The sequence below is a fragment of the Oreochromis niloticus genome, linkage group LG18 (assembly GCF_001858045.2).
Source record: "Oreochromis niloticus isolate F11D_XX linkage group LG18, O_niloticus_UMD_NMBU, whole genome shotgun sequence".
NCBI lineage: Eukaryota > Metazoa > Chordata > Actinopteri > Cichliformes > Cichlidae > Oreochromis > Oreochromis niloticus.
Window position 1 is genome coordinate 2,334,374 of NC_031982.2, and position 17,266 is coordinate 2,351,639.

Consider the following 17,266-nt stretch of genomic DNA (forward strand, 5'->3'; position numbering starts at 1 on the left):
GAAGTTAATAAACGTGAAGTGCATACACTCACACTTAGGACCATTTAATAATAAATATGTGCGTGATGAAAGTTGGGCAGCACGCTAACGTCCTTACTCCACTCTGTATGCTCGTATGGGTCTAACCCTTTCACTCCTTTGATTTTTTTCCTCGTCCTTTTTTTTGCCTTTTCGTCACGTCTGTCTTTGTACGGACCTGCCGTGTTCTCCGTCGTTTTGTTCATAACTGTTTTTGGGGCAGTTATGAACAATACATAGAACGCAAAGAACAATACGTCCACTTCACAGTGTTCTGGAGCTGACATGATCTCAAGTGATAAAATGATAACATGATATGAATGATGAAAGCGCAAACTCTATCAGTGAAGACTACTTGCAATACTGTGAAAAGATTCCAGGAAGAAGATAGTGGATTAAAATTGTGGTAAAATACTCAAGGATGCCAAAGAATGACATTTATTGTACAAGAAATAAAACAGGAACACTATAAGAGATATTCATTAATCATCTCAGTGTAATGTGCATATAGTGTGTATGGCATTTACACATTGTTGTTCCCCTGCTGTTTGTTAGCTTGACCATCTGTCTGACCTTTGCACTACTGATACTATGCGCACATGTGTTTGTCTGTGTGTGTGTGTGTGTGTGTTGGGGGTGGGGGGTATTGTTACTATGGCCTAGATCACATTAGAACAAACCATTACACCAAAGCATAACAGATAAGGATGGATGCGGAGGGAGAGGAACCAGAGATGTGTTGGAATAGACAAGAGGGGAGGGACTTTTTGGTGAGTAGTGGGAAACAAGAGACACACCCTGTAATCACATGAAGTGATAATGATCATAATTTGAGCTTATTTTTAAAACTTTTAACAAGTTTTGTCCTAGAGATGGATCCAGTCCAAATGTACAGACAGGTTTCTGAGCCACTGGTAGGATGCTTTTGCAGGAAAACAGTAGAAAACAAACTGATATGTGATGTTATAGGTTTATCAGTGTCAAACTGGGTTTTTTTGTGCTTGAAACTGCATAAATTACAAAAGTGATAAAAAAATATGAAGTAATTTAACAGTCAACTCTCAGTTAAGCAGTTATTAGTAGTTCAGGACCCTGCAGCTAATATGATTTGAACTGATATGTACTAACCAGTTTTGCACAGAGCCTAGTGAGGAAGACATTTTAAAGTTAGACAACAGACCTTTTTCCTTTGTATTTACAGTTGTTGGTTGAAACATCGGAATCATTTTGTGCAAAGAATGCATCACGAACTGGACATTTAGACTATTTGCATTCAAAGTAAAAGTAAAAGCACATAAATGTCACTAGTTCCAAGCTCCAAATCTCCTCTGGCATTTACATTAGCACAAATGTAATGGGATGGGAGCTTCATGGCATGGTTTTCCAGGGCTGAGCAGCTCCTGTAGGTGTAACATTTAGCTGGCCCAGTGCTTTTTTTCCATATAATGTACCTCTCCAATAAAATGAAAATCTACCCCCCCCCCCCCCAAAAAAAACATTGATGAGTTGATAATGAAATCAAAACTACTTTACATACACAGTATGCAGTGAGCACTACACTCTTGTACTGAGCAGGATTACTATTGCAACAACACATCATCAGTAGGGTAAAACTAATCTTTCTCACAACGGTTTAAACCCAGGTCACATTCGTTATTTAAGTGCACAGAAGTAGAATGACAAATTAATCGCTTTTAGGACTCTTATCCTCTATACTACTATACAACTGTTTGAACTATTACCGTCAGGCCGACGGTACAGGTCACATAAAACCAGGACAAACAGATTCAGGGATAGCTTCTTTCCCAGAGCTATCACCGTAGTAAATAAGCACAAAAACAATTGAACCTGCTTAACTATACCATATTGTCACTGTCACTATATTATGCTGCTATTCATACTATCATTATATTAATGCTGCTATCCTGTATATATCGTACTTACTATTGTTTGAGTACTTACGATTGTTTTATTGTACTTTTTATATTTTACATTTATATTTATTATTGCATTTTGCACCAAGGGAGTGGCACTCCAATTTCGTTGTACCCTGTACAATGACAATAAAGGCTATTCTTCTTCTTCTTCTAATACATGAGAGATTCAGCACAGGCTTAGACCTGGCCCGTTTATTATTGTTTATATAGTTTCATTATCAGTGAAACTGTTTAAGGGGAAGCAAGGCAGGGATTGTATAAATGAAAAAAGTCATCTCTCACCTTTCATCTCAAACACCAGTCTGTCATAAAAACGATGTCTTGCATCCATCCTTTACATCACTGCCATCTAGTGGCTGCAGTTAGCTATTGTCTCTGGAAGCAGAATTAACGCAGCTTGACAGTGGAGCCACTGGATCTGTATGAGCAAGCATTTTCATGGCCGTGTCACTATCCTGTTGATGTAGCCGGATGGGCTACTCGCCTTTCTTTTCTCTCTCCCTTACTCTACTGCTCTCGCTCGCTCTCTCCTGCGCTCGCTCTCGCTGCGCAACTACGTTAATTAGGAACCCACCTGTATATTGATTACAGGGTGGTGTTTACCTGTATAAAGGGAAGCCGGTTTTCCTTGTTGGATCATTCCTCCCGAGCTTCTGGTGCGACACAACAGTAAATGCTGGCCTATCGGTTAATTTTACGATCGGATCGTGTGACTGCTACAGCGCGGCTGTTTTCCTTTCCTTTGCTCCAGCCGTGGTGAGGAGACGCGTGAGTGCATCCGCCGTGCAGTACAGCGCCTCCAAGTTCTGGGGATTTGATTGCTGCCGCACCCTCTCAGGGATCAACTGCCTGATTTTAAGCGAAGAACTGAGACGCCTGCCTAGCTGCTGTCTTGTCTTGTCTTGTCTTGCCTTGTTTTATCTTTTGTTCCGATCTGTTGGTTGTCCAGTTTTGTTCCTGCTGCTTACCTCGCCCCTGGGGGCTTTGGGTCTCACGCTAAGCCCCTTTTTGGACTATCGTTTCACTCCAGCTTTTGCGGCGGGTCGGGGCGATCCTCAGCTGCATATTGGGCTGGTGTTACAAAACTGGTACTGCCTCTCCCTTTTCTCCCAGTTGTGGAGAGCTGCGCGAGACTGAGTGGGGCTACGGACAATCGGAACCAGCACCAGCTGTGGGCTGGCTGGCAGAGTACAAGTACTTCCAATGTGTGCTCTGTGGTGTGTATGTGGGTGTGTTTTATTGCAGATCTCCATTTTTCTTTTAATTTCTTTTTTTAGTATATAGAGAGCCTGTTTTAGGTCCCATGTTTTTATCCTTTTAATGTGTATGTCTTGTGCTTTTATTTCAGCGAACTGAGGATCTACCAGCGGCCGTGGGACCTTAGGTGGCGGGTCGTTTTCCACACTTCTTTTGTTGTACAGCACCAGGTGAATAGACTATAGGTTTTTTTTTGTGTGGTTTTCTTTTGGTCCACCGCTGCTGGTAAGTCCCAGTTGTGTGTTTATTTTTATTGTAATTTGGGACACCGTTTTAGACATTCAGTGCGCTCTGTGTTTTGTTTTTATTTTACATTAATAAATAAAATTGTGTTTATATTTGAGTTGGCCTCAGTGTGCATCACTGAACCTGTGCGAGCGTTGTTTTAATTACATTTTATTTTTTTCATATTTCCTGGGGGCTAGAATTTCCCCCCCCCAGGTGGCGTTGTCATTTTTATTATTTCTTTTAGAACCCCGCCGACCACTTGGTCACATTAACAATGGCTTGTTATGCTGAGAGGGCAGCAGCTGTTGTGGTCCTCACAGGACAGCCACTACAAAGATATGATTTTATAGACTATGAAAAATTACTGTAAATTACACAGGATATAAAGTGTTTAAAATAAGCTCAACATTATCCATCTGTGTTAGTACTACTGTGAACCACATAACACTATTGAGGAATATTTCTCTAAAGAATAAATACTTTAGTCTCAGCTATCCTTTCTGTACAAGTACTTGCATGCCACGCTTTTGATGTACATGGGGAAAACAGGGAAATGAAAGTTCAACTGGAATTGCACATTTGAAATTCCAAATGCTTTCATCCAACATTTTATTACTGAAAAAGTCTCATAGGCTACACATTTTGGGTTGCTGGTCTAGGTTATCATTAGCAATGCTACTAGCTGGTGCTTTTAGCTGTTATCTTAATCAGCCAGCTTACATAGTAAGCTGTGCTCAGTGCGCACTCGCGGAGCAGATACTGCACATGGAGCGGACATTCCCGGACTCCCTCATTATTGCTCTTGGGGACTTTAACAAAGCCAATCTGAGCCAAGAGCTTCCCAAATACAAGCAGTATATTAAATGCCCGACCAGAGAGGAGAGGACATTGGACCACTGCTACAGCACGATCAGCGGGGCCTATCGCGCGGTGCCCCGCGCTTCACTCGGACTTTCTGACCACGTCATGATCCACCTGATCCCCGCGTACAGACAGAGGCTGAAGCTCTCCAAACCTGTTGTGAGGACTAAAAAACTGTGGAGCAACGAGGCTGTGGAGGAGCTTCGCACGTGTTTGGAGTCTACAGACTGGGACACAATGAAGGCTGCTTCTAACAGCTTGGACGAGTTTACGGACACTGTCACCTCCTATATCCACTTCTGTGAGGACAGCATTGTGCCATCACGCACCAGGGTGAGTTATAACAATGACAAACCCTGGTTTACTCCTAAACTCAAAAAGCTGTGGCTGGAAAAGAGAAATGCGTTCAGAAGCGGAGACAGGGACTGCTACAGAGAGGCCAAGTACAGGTTCACTAAAGAAGTGTGCATTGCTAAACATCAGCACTCTGAGAAGATGCAGCAGCAGATCTCAGAGAATGACTCGGCCTCTGTGTGGAAAAGTTTTAGGAATATCACCAACTACAAGCCTAAAACCCCCCCACTCCACTGATGACTTGCTCTTGGCCAACACCCTTAACGACTTTTACTGCCGTTTTGACGAGCCATCAAGCAGCCTTCACACCTCCAACGGCCCCAACAATAGAGACACTTTGGACACTCATTCCCCCACCTCTCCCCCCTCCATAGAGCCATTACCACCATCAAACACTTCACCTACAACACCTCCCTCCACACCCCTCACCAAGGAGGATTTCACACCACCTTCTCCCACCACAACTCTTCATATTCATGAAGCAGATGTGAGGAAGCAGTTTAAGAGTCTGAATGCTCGAAAAGCTCCTGGCCCAGACGGTGTGTCTCCTGCCACCCTCAGACACTGTGCAAACGAGCTGGCCCCAGTGTTTTCTGGCATTTTCAACTCCTCACTGCAGGCATGTCATGTGCCTGCCTGCTTCAAGTCCTCTACCATAATCCCTGTTCCCAAGAAACCTAGGATCACTGGACTAAATGACTACAGACCTGTGGCTCTGACATCTGTGGTCATGAAGTCATTTGAGCGCCTGGTTCTCTCCTACCTCAAGACCCTCACGGCCCCCCTCCTGGACCCCCTGCAGTTTGCATACAGAGCCAACAGGTCTGTAGACGACGCTATCAACATGGCTCTACACTTCATCCTGCGGCATCTGGACTCCCCAGGAACCTACGCCAGGATCCTGTTTGTGGACTTCAGCTCTGCCTTTAACACCATCCTTCCAGACCATCTCCAAGGCAAGCTTTCCCAGATGAATGTGCCTGATCCCACTGACTTCCTGACGGACAGGAAGCAGCATGTGAGGCTGGGAAAGAATGTCTCGGACTCCCGGACCATCAGCACCGGCTCCCCTCAGGGCTGTGTTCTTTCTCCTCTGCTCTTCTCCCTGTACACCAACTGCTGCACCTCCACCCACCAGTCTGTCAAGCTAATCAAGTTTGCAGATGACACCACCGTTATTGGACTCATCTCGGATGGGGATGAGTCTGCCTACAGGAAGGAGGTTGAACGTCTGGTGTCCTGGTGCAGCCACAACAACCTGGTGCTGAATGCCCAGAAGACAGTGGAGATTATTGTGGACTTCAGGAAGCACACAGCCCCACTCCCCCCCAATCATCCTGACTGACACCCTCATCACCTCTGTGGACTCATTCCACTTCCTGGGTACCACCATCACCCAGGACCTGAAGTGGGAGCCCACCATCACCTCCGTCATAAAGAAAGCCCAGCAGAGGATGTACTTCCTGAGGCAGCTGAAGAAATTCAACCTTCCAGCATGGACGATGATGCAATTCTACACTGCAATCATCGAGTCCATCCTCACCTCCTCCATCACCGTGTGGTACGCTGGAGCCACTATCAAGGACAAGCAGAGACTGCAGCGTGTTGTGCGCTCTGCTGAGAAGGTGATTGGCTGCAGACTCCCATCTCTGCAGGACTTGTACACCTCCAGGACACTGGGGCGTGCAGCTCGGATCAAAGCTGACCCTTCTCACCCTGGACACAGTCTGTTTGACCTGCTCCCCTCAGGCAGGAGGCTCCGGTCCATTCACACCAGAACCTCTCGCCATAAGAACAGTTTCTTCCCCTCTGGTGTTGGACTCATGAACAATAACCATATGACTGTTCCCACCACTAACACATGGCCCTACACTGTGTTCACTGCATCATTCCATGTTTGGACCTGATGATCACCTGCACCCATGTATATATCTATCTACTTAGCACTTTTAATTCTTTAATTCTTATTTTTATGTCTATTTAAGCGTTATATGACAGTATGTTTGCACTAAGTACCATAGAAATTTCCTAATGTTGTAAACCTGCTCAACATTTGGCAATAAAACCCATTCTGATTCTGATTCTACATATAGATGCGTATATATGTGCAAGAACAAGTTCTTTATAAAAATGGGTATTTGAATAGCATTTTCACTGGTTTCATTTGGCTCTTTCATCATGAGAGCTTTTCAGATCTGCTGCAGTTAGAGGACTGGTTAGGTAAAGGCAACTAATGTTATCATAAGAAGTTGTTAGCACTGAAAGTTGGAAAAAGAAAACAAGCACCCATTTATATTTAGATGGGTGCTATTTAGTTATTGGGTCTAAATACCATACTCATGAACCCGATATATCTTTTGTTTGAAGACAGCAGCCTGGGATATAAATTTAAATGCTGAAGAAAGGATTCATTGCTTCGTACGTATTTGACAAACACTATAAAAACTGATTTTTTAAATGATTTAAGCTGCATTTCCTAGTTTTTATTTTTATGTCATTTTCAGACTTAAGAATATAATGTTTAAAAAATCAACTAGTAATTGCACCCTAGTATGTCTAGCAAAAAGAGTGTGTGTGTGCGTGTCCATCCATTCCTGCAGTGCAGTGGTGCATCCAGGGAGTTGATAGGAGCTGAACTGTAATTGTGTCAGAGCAAAGACCCAGAAAATGCAGAGAGACAGCCAGATAGATAGAGACAGTAAGAGAAAGACAGAGTCCCCCAATCGTCCTAAACTTAGCTAAATGTCATCCATCAAGGCATTTTAGTATTTTGTAGTTCAGTCTGCTGCACATGGAATGCTGCAGAATTTGTTTGATTCACCAGCTTTCCACTTGCTTTACATGTTCTGTTATCAGGGCTCCAGCTGGTGCTGAGCACAGTCTAATATCATGTAGCCTTGCATATATTATTTTGATTAAAGTAGTAATAATAATCTGTGTAGAATACAATGCAGCTCCGCTGAACAGGAGGTTTAGAACAAAGCAATCCTGTTTCTATGCCATTAATACCAGGCAAATTAAAATGATGTATTTAAATGGTCTGTATTTGTACAGCGCTTTACTTAGTCCCTAAGGACCCCAAAGCACTTTACACTACATTCAGCCATCCACCCATTCACAGACTGGTGATGGCAAGCTACATTGGAGCCACAGCTGCCTTGGGGCACACTGACAGAGGCAAGGCTGTCGGACACCGGCAGCCGTTGCCACCACCAAGAGGCAACGGGTGAAGTGTCTTGCCCAAGGACACAACGACCAAGACTGTCGGAGCCGGGGCTCGAACCGGCAACCTTCTGATTACAAGACAAACTGCCAACTCTTGAGCCACGATCGCTTTGCATAGTCAAAGCTGCAAAAAACCCCCCCAAAAAACTGACTGACTGACTGTTTTTTAAACAGAAGTTCATTTTGGTGACATTTTGATATTTTTTTGTTTTAAAATGCTTATACTTCATGTTTATAAGGGCAAAGAAATGTGTTTTGGAGAGTATCACGATGCATGTTCTGTCATGGTCCTGACAGACTCATTTTGCGAGTTTTGTTTTGGACTTCTTATTAACTTCTTAGAAAGTATAAGTTAATTATCTTCTAGTTCCTGAGCATGTTACTTTCCAGTCTCTCTGTGTTTGTAATTATAGTTTTTGGTCTGTTCATGTCTGTCCTAGTCTCATCTCCGTATTTTTTCTTCAGTCTCCCCGGTCATGTCTCCATATCTGTTTATACCCAGTCCAGGTATCAAGCCCAGGTGTCTTAATCTGAATCTCAGTATGTGCATGTTACTTCCTGTTTTCTTTTGATAGTCTGATTCTGTTTAGCTGTGTTCCCAGGTATGTCCACTCTGCCCTAATCTCTAATCCCTCTTGTGTGTATTGTCTGCATCTCCTCTGTTCTCTGTCATGTTGACAATTCAAGCTTTGTGTTTCTGTGTTTCTCGTGAGTTCTGTGTCATCCTTTTTTTTTTTTTGTGGCTAAACTTAAGCCTGATGTTTAGCCGTGTCTGCAAGTCCTGCATTTGTGTCCTTACCTTGGCTGCCATACCAAACCCTGACAGAATGACGTGACCACAAATGGACTGAGCGGACTTTGGAAGACATCAAAACCCCACTGCGGGTTCTAGGAGCGGGGAATTCTGGCAGGCCCTGGAGCATGGGTCGTCTTTCAATTGCCCCTAGGGGTTCCCCGAAGTTGCTGGACGACGTCATTTGCCACTCACTCTCCAGCCTTACCGCTTACCAGCTCCTCTTCCCTGCTGCTATCTGCTCCACACTTGGGAAGGCGTGGCTTACGGTGGCGGGGGAGTTTGTTCGGGTAACCTGCAGCCTCACTCCGCTGCAATTCTTCATCCTGTTTATTGGGGCTTCTTCATTCTGACTTGCACAAGCTCTATGACTCACTGCTGCAGCCGGAGATCAGCACTTCTTCACCACTTACCTATTTGTCACCGGCCCAGTCTGTCAGCTCTCCATTGCCTCGCCTTCCACCCGACTCCTCTGGACAGCAAGCTCCTCAGAGGAAGAACTGCTGTTTCCAGTGGCAGAACGGGCAGCCCCTGTCTGTTTGGAGGAAAGGGGTGAATGAAGGTGTCTGGAGTTTGTGTGCAAGTTCAGCAGTGCCCTAGCTTCTAGCTTCTAGCTTCTAGATGAGTTTTTGAATTTTTGTATTTTGTTGAGTTTTCTGAATATTACAGCAATAAAGCTGCCTGTTTTAGTTTACCCGTTTGTTTGAGTCCTGCTATTGTGTCCTGCCTTCCCTGCCACACGGCCGAACCTCGACATGTTCTCTTTGTTATAGAGCCTTACATCAGCTTACACCTTTTTTATAAGTATTAGCTGCTCCTTCTTGTTTAAGTTCCTTGATGTTATTGATATTTTGAAGTTTTTAGTTTCATTCAGGTCCATAACCATGTGTCCAGTGATGTAGTGGTTAACAGAATACATTGGGAAGTGAAAGGCCACTTTAGCTTTTACTCAGAGCCATGATCAGGGTTTATAAATCAGTAAGGTTCCTAAAGGTATTGCATTTAATGTGTAGTAGCTGTGTTTACAGAATACACTTCTTTAGAGACTATGTCCTAGAGTTGCAATACAATCAGAAAGGACTTTATTTTATACAGCTTACAACTTTAGCAGTCGCAGCTGGGTATTTACAAAAATGGAAGCGTTTTGTGTGCATAAAATAATGCAATAAAAGAAAATAACAGTAGAGAAGTTGAAATTAAAATAGAGCAAGGGAAAAAAAACCCCTCATGTGTCAACCTTACCTCCTAAACACAACCCAATCACACGCAGGGCAGATTGTAGGGTGGGTCATAACTTTGTAGAATTATTTTCACTGTTAAGGCCATCTAGTGCATCACTCATTAACTCATTCCAATTGTTGTTTTGGAAAAAACCCCAAAACAGCTTAATAGCTGGTTATGCCATGGTTCATGTGTAAATGGGTTGGCACAATCTGTTCTTGTTGCAGTTTTCCTATAGTGGCACTTGAAAAAGATGCTGGTTTTCTCACAGCGAGTTGAATCCATAACTGTGGTAACAGAGGAAAATCCATTGAGTCTTTATATACCCTTCAAAAACAAGTTATGAAGGGTATATTTTCATCTGAACCAAGACTTTCCCCTTAGAGGAGGAACCACTGATGAGCAATGGGTTGTGAGGTCTGTTTCTTATAGCCCATTGTTCACCAGGGGTGCTAGTTTCAGTCATTATGTGAATGTACTGTTTATAAGGCCGGGGAAACCTGCAGTCAGCTGAGACTGAAGATGTCACTTTGATGAGGGACGCTACGTCCGGATGAACAGAATCAACCTTTTGGGATTTCCATACATGGATGATTGAGCATGCATCAAGACAAAGTAATTTAATACGTTATGGATAGAGAGGGGACAGCAGATCTTACCATGTCCAGTCTAATATAACAGATAAGTTGACCAGGTGTAAGCTCAGCTAGCACAAATCCATTAATACAGTTTTGCTGTCATTGTCAACTAATAGTAAATACATTTTGCTAATATAATAGATATTTATTTAAGTATCGAGATAAAAATATTTTACAATTCATAACAATGTTTGCTTGTAATTGGAGGGGGCATCTGCCAAGGGGCAAAAACTGTCAGAGAGTTAAGAAAATCACATAGAAAGTGAATAGATGTCAGTGGCGAAGAAATGCTTAGTGAATTATGCAGCCTGATCCTAGCATAACAAAGGGATGGTCGAGGATCAACAGATCCAGGCCTATATGCTTTATTAAAAAGGAAATTTGAAGCCTAATCCTGTAAGTTCTTCTCAATATTGTAAATATCAGCTTTTTTTTAAATGACTCTGGCAGTGTGTTTTGCTGTTTTTAGAGGTTTGGTGTTTTAAGTATAGATTCTTGGTCTTGACAACATTGTATATTCTTTCAGACTTAATACGAATTCCCCGGTTTTATATAACACTCTCTCTCTCTCTCTCTCTCTCTCTCTCTCTCTCTCACACACACACACACACACACACACACACACACACACACACACACACATTCTTTTACATATTGTGCCAATAGAGGGCATTAATTAAGCCTGACTGTACACATTTAACACATAGTTTCCAAGCTAAATTTGAGCTGAATTCAGATGAATTTAAAATGAAGCCAACACAAATAAACGATTACGTATAAAATTTGCTATTTCATGATCGTGTCTTTTCAGGCTTTAATTAATCTGCATCTATCACTTTGTATATGAGGAAATAAAAATATAAAATATTGCTAGTGGTGATATAGAGGGAGAATACTGAGTTTGTCAATATTCTAACACAAACACAAAACACGAGGATTCATAGCAAAGAAGAGAGTGAAAGGGTCAAAGACAGACTATTGCCCTGAAATAATTTGAAGCAGATCAAATTAGGAGATATCAGCACAGTTTACAGCTGGAGGATGAAAATTATTCCTATAAAAATAGTCATAATGATAGCTTGCTTTGCAAATTAAGCAACCGAAAATGTGATTTAATTGCTTTCAATCAGACTAATTTAGCAGGGTGTCATGGTTAGAAGACGGGGTCGCCAGCCCACATGGTGACTGAACCCAATCTCTGCTGAGGAAGACAAGATTTGCAGAGGATTGTGAGCTGATTGTTGATCCTTGAATCAGATACAATGGGAACTGAAATATAGAGAATAAATATATCTGCAAAAAGTCATTAAAAATGTTGGCAGGTCAATAAAGCAAAGCCAGCAGATTTGTTAAGTCGGAGCCCATTTCACAGAGACAGAAAGGGATCTGAGATCAAACCAGTAAGAATTCAGGTAGACATGTAAACTGCACAAAACTGTCTACCTCTTTATCTGTCTGAAGGAGGGTTGAATGACTCACCCAGCATTGGTGACTCCCGTGACTTCATGAGAAAATACTTGTCTTTAGGTGGAATTCAACAGTTAAAAGAACATTTTCCTGGGAATATCCAGGAGAGGACAGCAGACCCTATCATAACATCTCAGTGCAGTTGGGTCTGCTAACTTGACACTTAGTCAAGCCTAAGATAGTTTATTTTTCGCTTCCATCACTCATTACCACCAGTCAATGTCAGTGACTTTGTATTTTGGTCATGTTGGGGATATGATGTTGATGCTGATCTGATCTGTTGTTACCCAATTACTGATTGCTGCCAATACTGATTTGGCACTTAGCAAAATGGTTAAAAAATGGTATACTGTATTCATGTAATCACATGAATACTGCTTGTTTGCTTGTTTGGTGCAGATTTCCTCGATGGGTGGTGTCATTGTTGGTCAAGCTTTTTGGCCTGCCATATTCTCATGGGTGTGTCCATGTCCCGTTCACAGTGGCCAGAGCTTGTCAAGCTGAGAGGCCAGTGGTTTGGAGCTGATTGCTTGCACATGCACATTGTGCATAAATCTCTGATCTGAGATCCCTTCTTATTGTGACAGATGAGTTTCCTTTTGCTAACCACCTCGGTCAAAGTATATGATACATGAAACTTTTAATAAGCTTCAAAAATGAAGAGAAAAACTCCGCCAATGTCCAGTTTAACAAAACAGGCAAAGCTCCAGTAACACTTCCAGAATAACATATCTGAAAAATCACTTGGTTGACCAAATGTACAAAGTTTAACCAGCTGTTCTGCTAATAAACCACCTTCATTTTTCATTAATATTTGTATTAATGAAAAACGATGTAGATATTCCCAATTAACCCTGTCACACAGTGCACAAGCCTTTTATTTCGGTGTAATTTAAAAAAATTTATATACTGTTTAATGTATTTACCTTTTAAAAGATTAAAAGCTGTTGTGGTCCCCACTAACTCAGCAAAACAAAATGATTCTTCACTACTCAATAAACATGAAGCAATCGTTTTGAGGAAAATGCAACTGAAATGTCTAAAATCAAAGGTTTACTTATTCAAATAATTAATATCAGAGAAAATCTGCTCGTATAAACTGAGTATAAACTTGTATAAACTTGACTGTAGACCAGTCAAGGAAATCCCATTTGAATGTTCCTACTAATGTAGCAAACTAATATAGAAAAATGACATGTAATAAATTACTTAAAGTCAGCATTTTGGTTAGATTTTTATTATTATTATTATTATTATTATTATTATTGTTGTTGTTGTTGTTGTTGTTGTTGAATGCAGGACAGCCACTACAAACATATGACTTTATAGAATATGATTAAACTGCCAGTAAGATTAAATTGTCATGTGCAGTCTAATAGAACAGGTAAGCGGAACAAGTGCTAGCTCCACCAAAGCTTTCATATTAGCACCTCTGAGAAATCACTTGATTAACCAAATTTTAACTAAAGTTAATTTTCATCCTGCTGTAGACACTGGTAGGTCACGTGTCACATGACTAAGCCTTTTAATTCAGCTGTGATTTTTAAAAATAAATCCATTTCGTTTATTTAGACATGTAGGCCCGTGTTTCTAACCTCATCAACAACTATTTTTAGAGAGATGCTAAACGTAGGGAAGCATCATTTCAAAGAATCTGATGCATTACTGTAGACGGAACTTTAAACAGCAGTAGCAATACTGATCCACAAAACACTGATGGGAAATTTCTCAGCAAAAACCCCCTTTAATTTCATTTATTACTTTCATTGCGAGGTTTTCAAAAGCAGTGGTTCTAAAAAATTCCTCGACCATTTGGCAGCTACAGTAGATAGTGAGATAACTAAGGTAGTAATAAAATATTTACAGTTCTACTGCCAGGAAAGCATGCAGAGAGGGGAAGACTGGTGGACAAAGTCGTGCTTGAGCAGTTTGTGGAGGGGGTGCCGGCGGAGACAGCTAGATGGGTCCGGTGCCATAGACCAGGGGGCCTAGAGGTGGCGTCACGCTGGCGGAGGATCATCTGGCCGCCAAAGCAGAGGAGCCGGGGGAGCCAGCCGGCCACCAAGCAAGCAAGCCCCGGTGCCGGCACCCAGGCGACGGGCTCCAGCGCCTGCACCAGGAGAACGGGCCATGGTTTGGAATCCTACTAACCCGTTCTCTTCCGCCTTGCCTCCCCAGGGATCAGAGACAACCAGCGCTGCCCCTGAGCCATAGGAGTGCTGGAAGTGCGGGCAGCCGGGACACCTGAGGAGAGATTGTCCTGTCCCACTCTGATAGAAGTGGGGCATGTGTTCCATGTCGCCGGTGCCCCAGCACCCTCCCCTGGTCCAGGAGGGACATACAGCATTTCGGTAAGGACTCAAGGGGGTATACGCCATGCTTTGGTGGACACGGGCTGTACGCAGACCCTCGTGCACCAAAGCTTGGTTCGCCACGGGGCATTGCTGGAGGCAGAGTGGGTGGAGGTGAATTGTGTTCATGGTGATGTGCACAAGTATCCCATAGTGCAGGGGTGGGCAACTCCAGGCCTCAAGGGCTGGTGTCCTGCAGGTTTTAGATATCACCCTGGGTCAGCACACCTGAATCACATGATTAGTTCACTACCAGACCTCTGGAGACATGTTGAGGAGGTCATTTAGCCATTTAAATCGGCTGTGTTGATTCAAGGACACATCTAAAACCTGCAGGACACCGGCCCTCGAGGCCTGGAGTTGCCCACCCCTGCCATATTGCCACTGTTGTTAAAATATAAGGGCAAAATGCATAGAGTTAAGGCTGCGGTTAGACCATGCCTGTCGCATCCCCTTATCTTAGGCACGAATTGCCCGGGGTTTCATCAGCTGTTGGGGCAATACGCGGGGATGCAATCACAACCATTGATAGCGTGTAGTGTCTGCGTGGCGCTCAGCACTGATGCGGGGTCGTCCAACACTGACTCCGGGGAGGGGGGAGACAGCAGGCCCTTCAAGGGAGGACCCGCCGGCTCTGGAAATTACCCCTACGGGAGATTTCCCACTGGAGCAGTCTCGTGATGACACCCTACACTCAGCCTTTGACCAAGTGATTGAGACTGATGTTCACGTGGTGCGCCCTGAAGCCGTGCAGACCTACGCGTGCTTCATGTTATTAAAAGATAGGTTGTATCGAGTGAGTCGTGACGCTCGCACAGAGGAGATGCACACCCAGTTGTTGGTGCCATGAGGCCACCGGGAAATGATTTTCCAGGCGGCTCATTATAACGCCATGGCAGGACATATGGGATATGACAAGTTCTGGAGCGAATAACGGCCTGATTTTATTGGCCAGGCATCCGGACAGATGTGCGCCGCTGGTGCGCATCCTGCCCGGAATGCCAACTTGTTAATCAGCTGGCCATTCCAAAAGCGCCTTTGCGGCCACTCTCTGTAATGGACATCCCGTTTGAGCACATTGGCATGGACGTCATCAGGCTGTTTCACCGGAGTGCACATGGCTATCGCTTTGTATTAGTTCTGGTGGATTATGCAATGCGATACTCAGAAGCAGTGCCCCTGCGCACCATCTCTGCAAAAAGCATGGCACAGGCATCGTTTGAGGTCATCTCCCGAGTCGGTATCCAGAAGGAGATACTGACTGACCAGGGCATGTCGTTCAGGTCTCGCACACTGCGGGAACTGTACAAATTGTTGGGCATTAAATCTATTAGGACCAGCGTCTACCACCCTCAGACTGACGGGCTGGTGGAGCGGCTGAATAAGACTTTGAAGTCCATGAGTCGTAAGTTCATTCACGAGGATAAACGCAATTGGGATCGTTGGTTAGACCCTCTGTTATTTGCAGTGCGGGAGGTGCCCCAGGCCTCTACAGGATTTTCTCCCTTTGAACTGCTGTTTGGCAGGAAGCTGCGTGGGGTGCTCGACCTGATTAAAGAAAACTGGGAGGATGGTCCGAGCCCTGCAAAGAATGAGATTCAGTATGTGTTGAACCTGAGAGCAAAACTCTACCCTTTGGGGAGGTTATCATGGGAGAATTTGCTCCAGGCCCAGCAGCGTCAGCAACGCCTGTGTAAATGAGGGGCTAAACTCAGGCAATTTTCACCGGGATACAAAGTGCTTGCATTACTACCTTCTTCTAGCTCAAAGTTACTAACCAAGTGGCAAGGACCCTTCATGGTCACACGGCGAGTGGGGGACGTTGACTATAAGGTTGCACGGTCGGACAGGAGAGGGGCCACGCAGATTTATCACCTCAACCTCCTGAAAACGTGGAGGGAGGCTGAGAACGCTTCTCTGGTGAGCTTGGTTAAGGAGAGAGATGAGCTGGGGCCGGAGGTGCCAAATTCCATCATTCCCGCCTCCCTCCATTGTGATGACCATCTCACACCGGCCCAGAGAGAGGATGTTGCCGCGTTGCGGACGTGTTCTCCCCCCTGCCCGGCCGAACGTCTCTCATTGAGCATCATTTTGAAGCACAGCCTGGTGTGGCGGTGCATTCACAGCCCTACAGGCTTCCTGAAAGCAAAAGGCAAATCGTTCAGAGGGAATTCGCCGAAATGCTGAAAATGGGAGTAATAGAAGAGTCACACAGAGCCCCATTGTTTTCGTGGTGAAGAAGGATGGGTCTATATGGTTCTGTGTCAACTATCGCAAGGTGAATGAAGTGTCACGCTTTGATGCTTATCCCATGCCCCAGGTCGATGAGCTCCTGAACCGGTTAGGCACGGCCCGTTTTTTCACGACACTGGATTTAACCAAGGGCTACTGGTAGATTCCCTTCTCTGCGGAGTCCAAGGAAAAAACGGCCTTCTCCACTCCGTACAGTTTTTACCAGTTCGTTACGCATCTATTCGGCTTGTTCGTAGCCCCGGCCACCTTTCAGCACCTCATGGACCGGGTGCTGCGTCCGCACGCTGCGTATGCTGTCGCCTACCTGGATGACATGATCATCCATAGCGGAGCATTTGCAACGGTTGGCCGCGGTCCTGGAGTCTCTGAGGCAGGCGGGGCTGTGCGGTTGGACGGAGGGAGGTACAATATCTGGGGTACCACTTGGGGGGCAGGCAGGTGCGTCCACAGTTGGAGAAGACGGCGGCCATTGCATCCTGCCCACGCCCCAAGACGAAAAAGGAGGTGAAGTGGTTCCTGGGGCTGGCGGGTAACTACTGCTGTTTTGTGCCAGGGTTTGCAGAGCTGACCAGCCCCTTGACCGGGTGCTCCAGATCTGGTCCAGTGCACGCGGCTGTGCCAGGCAGCGTTTGTGCAGGTAAAGAAAGCTCTCTGTGGGGAGCC